Here is a 5717-nt window from a genome sequence, read left to right on the forward strand (position 1 = left end):
GTCCACCCAAGCATTCACATATCATACATAAAATGCAGCAAAAGAACCATCAATTTTCAGCAATTCTCTATTCTTTAAAATAAAAAACAGAAAAGCACTGTCAGGCTTCAAGCCTACTTTATATTTAGCACTTTCAACTATCCCCCCTCTCTAAAATATGACTAACACAGATGAATTACAAAAGGTTGTAGAGAGATATTTGTATATCCAAATGAAAACTTTTAATATTGTGTAAAAATGAGATACTAAAAATGCATTGCCACAGCAAACTCATTTTTCAAGGCAGGTCTAGCACTTCTAAAATTTACCAAACCATATTTAACTATATTTTACTGGGCTAAACACTTATATTCCATTTGGTCCTGTCTGTTTCCACTTTTAATTCACTCCCAGTTTTGAAACAATACACACAAGGGCAAAGAAAGAGCAAGAGTTCAATTCCTAAATATGCATAAAATTAATTTATATTATGCTTTTATATGAATTCATCATGTGGCTGTAAGGATAAGATTTGGCCTCCAAGGAAGCATTTCAAGTTGACAGAAGATTCTACTGTATTGAAACAAGAACCAATAAGTCATTTCCCTTGTTCTAGTAATAAACAGTTTTAATTAAAAAAAGAAAGCATTGAAAATTAGACTCTAGAGAATAAAAATTAAAGATAAACAAAAAAAACTATGCATGAAAGGAGTGTGTGCAGAGTAAAGTATAACTATGAAATTATATCTAGACTTGGCAGGCTAAGGTTCTGCAAGAAACCATGGTTACAGTATTTTAGTTATACCTATATAACCTTTAAACTGAATGCTAGGCAGAAATACACCCAGAAGTACAACATAGGACATAAATGAACAACCAATTTAAGTCTGAATTCTCCTCTCTATATTTTTTTAAATAGCATATTATTGAAAATGTAGCAAGAGATGAAAAATACCTTTTATTCAATCTGTTTGTTTGTTTTTTTTAAAAAAAATCCAAACTCACTTTCCCTTATTATTTTAACTAAGACTACTGAACCCAGATTCGTTGTCTTCCATCACAGTGATCGGTCAAATTGGCTGTGTCCAGATATCTGTGACTAAAGCATCAAACCACGTTAGAGAATTACATGCATCTGACACACAAGCATATTCAGCTTCAGTAGATGAACAAGAAACAAAATTCTGTTTGCGCACATGCCAGTACACAGGACATCCATTTAAAAACATTATGTAACCTGAAGTACTTTTATGTGATTTCTTATCGCTCGCCCAACTGGAATCTGCATAACAACATAAATCTGCATAAGCAGTGTGTGTCGGTTCTAATAATAACTTCATGTTTTTAGTGTGTTTTAGGTATCTCAATAATTTTTAACACATGTCCAATGAAACTGTTTTGCCTTGCCTACGTGTCGTGATAGGAGATCAACACTAAGTGTAATGTTGGGTCTAGTCCAACTACTAATATACAGCAGTGACCCAATGACTGAGCGATAAAGTGTTTGACCTTCGAACTCAGGACTTGGTTCATGTGCCAAGTTGTGAAAATCTGTTTGCATGGGTATACTCACTGTCTTAGAATCCTTCATGTTGCAGTGATGCAATAGTTGTTCAATTTTATCTTCTTGTGTGAGACTAAACCCCTTCTGAGTTTTGACAACTTGAACACCCAAATAAGTGTTAATATATCCTAAAGACTTCAATGTGAAAAACTTTTGTAAACCTTTAGGAAAAAACTCACTCATCTGCTTATTTGGACCAATATAAACAATATCATCAACATAAACAAGAACTATCTCATACCCATTATCAGATCTTTTAGTAAACACGCATTCGTCCGTTTCGGACTTAATAAAGCCCATTGAATTTAGTTTGTCAGAAAGACATAAGTACCACATTAAACCAGACTGTTTCAGATCATAAAGACTTTTGTGTAGAAACCAAGTATCCCCTTCCTGTTGTCGGAAACCTGGAGGACCTTTCACATAGATTTCTTCATCTAGATCAGTGTGTAGATAAACCGTTTCAACATCAAACTGGAAAACCTCTAAACCAAGGATAGTTGCAGTGGCTAAGGTGATTTTCACACTCTCAGTCCGCACTGTGGGTGAATAAGTATTTGTATAGTCCTCAGGATAACATTGAGAGAAACCCTGAGCTACAAGCTACAAGACAAAACAGAAAAAAAACACAGTGACAGTTACTATATTGGGCCTCTAGTTTTCTGGGTGGTTGGGATTGCCCAGGCAGGGTGGGAACTTCTGCCAATGATCTAGCTTTACATAAGTAATTCATAAAGGGCAGGTGGGTATTTGGAGGTGTTACCACTCAGAGTTGGAGTCTTCTGAAAAAGAGCAAAGACCAAGCACAGTTGTTCTCATAAATTACAGTTCCCTGGCTGTTTGGAACCAAACCTTCTGAAGACTCTGAATTTCAGTGGTAAACTGCTAACAAATATCAGTGCAATTTACCATCATTTACTAGAAGATATTTTTAATTGAAGTATAAACGTTCATTTAGATTTATAATTCTCAAAACATACCCAATAATGAGAGATAATCAACCTTGCTGATTGTATAAATCAACCAACAAAAAATAAACTGAAAAATATGAAGAAATGCTTGCCCATCTATTGTAAGTAATTTTATTTTGGTAGCTCTCTATGCCTATGTTTCTATATCTTCCCTTCCTACTTAATTACATTTACCATATCTCTACTTAGATTTGTAACAGAATGATACATATGAAATGGGAGTTTGAACTCACTTTAATTTGCCTGAATTCAATTTTTCATCATAACATCACCTTCTGTTAATCAGCCTTACCAAAATGTATTTTAAGGAAGTTGTGTGTATAGATGATAGATAGATGATAGATAGATATTTTAAATTTATTAATCACATTTATATAGTCACCCATCTAACAAGTACCAATTCTGGACAGTATAAAACAAAGTATAAAAAGTATACTGGACAGTATAAAACAATCCTAAAAATATAGAATGTCATTATCGAAAAATACTAAAAAATTAAAATATAAAATGCACACGGAGAAAATAAAACATAACCACAATGGAGTCATCTAAGAATGTCTCTGGTTTCCTGGAGTCCCCATGCCAATGAAGTCTTGAAGGGCTTCTGGAATGATAGCAGGAATAGAGCTAATCTGACTTCAGGAGAGGGCAGGCACCATGACAGAGGAGACCTTTCTGCTAAGACTCATTAAAAGTGGCTCTTTGGCAGATGGTACCACTTTCTTTGCCAGATCTAATGGGATTGGCTGATGTAAACAGAGAGAGGCAGTCTGTCAGACAACCTAGTTCCATGACAAGAGGAGCTTTAAACGAGGGCTTTTCAAACAGTGGTGCGAGTACCACCTGTGGTACATTTGCACCTGGCAGCTGGTACGTGACCATCCTAGAAAAGTGGTAGCGGGGGAGGGGTATGAGCTGAACCGGTGGCAGCACCGCACAACCCTGAGTGAGAGATGACTGGAGCTGCAGGGCTGTCAGGGCTCAGTGGAAGCACCAGGATGAGTGCTTCTTTGGGGCTGTCAGGGCTCAGTGGAAGCGCCAGGATCAGCACCAGGCTCCAGCTGGAGCTTGGTGCTGATCTTGGTGCTTCTGAGGCCAGAAGCACTGATCAGCTGGAATATTGCAGCATCTCTAGGGTCTTGTGATTTACATTCAGATGCTGGACAACTGATTCATATTTATGACAGTCACAGTGTCCCAGGGTCATGTGAAGTGACCAAAACTTGCTGCAACCACCTAGCAGACGGGCGGGGGGATAAAAAATGAGGACCGAGATGGTCAGGGGTAATATGCTAACTCTGTAAACTGCTTAGAGAAGGCTGTAAAGCACTGTGAAGTGGTATATAAGTCTAAGTGCTATTGCTAAGTGCTATAGATGAAATTGATCTTTAGAGATAGAACTGTGTGGTATGTAGTAAGTGTATTTCCATTAAGCTCCCTGTCCTCAGCTCAAAGAAAAAAGAGTGGGAAAACTCTTGTCAGTTTTAAGTAACTGTCACTAAAATGAAGTCATTTTTCTGAGTAAATCTGAAAAACTGAATTAATTTCCAATTCATTTGGATATTTGAATTTAAACAATAGCCATTAAATATAAACAACATAAATATTTCTATATTGGTCTGAATAAGCATGTACATATACTTACTGTATGCCCTAGTCACCTCCGTATTAGACTACTGTAATGCTTAAGGGCTACCCTTGAAAACTATTCAAATATTTATACTCCAGAAGAACCCATATTACACAAGTTACATAGGCTGCCTGTTTGCTTCCAGGTCAAATTCAAGGAGCTAGCTTTATCCTAAACCTAAACTCTGAGCAATATTGAATTTCATCCTCTAAATTAGCTAATTAATACATTTCATTTCTCCTTTATACTTGTGACACACTTACTGTATCCTCTCTGCAAAGCACGTTTATTTAAAATGAAGTATTCAGACTTGTCTTATATCATGAAAAAGAAACTTGCATTTATTATTCTTGTATAAATATAGTGGTCTTTACCAAAAAGCTCTAATTGGAAAATAATTAATATCTTTATAGAGCAAATCAAAAATTTTCAATATCAAGATTTTTTAAATGATTTCCTGCAATGAGGGAGCAAAGAAAAGCTGTCAAAAACTGAGCCAACAGAACAGAATAACAGAGTTAGAAGGGACTTTAGTCCAGTCCCTTGCTTAGCAGTAGACCCTATACTATTTCAGACAAATGGCTGTTCAATCTCTTTTTAAAAACTTCCTGTGATGGAGCACCTACAACTTTTGAAGGCAAGTTGTTCCACTGAATAAATTGTTCTATCAGGATATTTCTCCTTATTTCTAGGTTAGTTCTCTCATTTATTAGCTTTCATCCATTAGTTCTTGTTCTGTCTTTGGGTGTTTGGAGAATAGGTTGACCCCTTAGATATTGTAACACTGTTATCATGTCACCCATAGTCATTTTGATTAAACTAGACATAACCAATTCCTTCCACCATTCTTCATATGTTTTAATCTTCAGTCCATCTTTGTTGCTTTTCTCTGACTCTTTCTAGGGTCTCAACATCTTTTTTATATTATGGTGACCAACACTGGATGCAATATTCCAAGTGTGGTCTTACCAAGGCATTATAAAGTGGTGCTAACATTTCATGTGATCTTGATTCTATCCATCTGTTAATGCTGCCTAGGATTCATTTGACTTTTTTGTGTGGCTGCAGCACATTATTGGCTCATATTTAACTGGTTTTTCATTAGCATTCCAAGATCCCTCTCACAATTATTAATATATAGCCTCAAATGAATGTCTGCATTTTCTGAATAGCACAGTGCCTGATCCTAATTTGTAAGATTCTATCAAGTTTAAATGGTTAGTGTTGTGATTCACTGATTTAAATTTATGAAGTTTCAAGACTCCTTAAAGATTCCAATGCTTAAGATCTGTACTTCATGATTTTTAGAATATTTTCAACTCCTTGTCATATTTAGAGTTTTGACTAGCTTCTTTAGACCAGCAGCCCTCAACCTTTTGTGCCCCAAGGACAAGTTCCATGGAGGGAGATTTTTCTGTGGACCAGAGGGGGCGTGGTTTTTCATGCTATTGCATCCCATAGATGGGGCTTTGTTGTTTGCACTGCCCAGTTGCTGGCATGCCGCAGACCATTGCTGGTCCATGGACTAGAGGTTGGGAACCCCTGTTTTAGACTATGCAGCACAAAGTTTTGT

Source organism: Vipera berus, assembly GCF_964194415.1.
Source record: "Vipera berus genome assembly, chromosome: 7".
Classification (NCBI taxonomy): Eukaryota; Metazoa; Chordata; class Lepidosauria; order Squamata; family Viperidae; genus Vipera; species Vipera berus.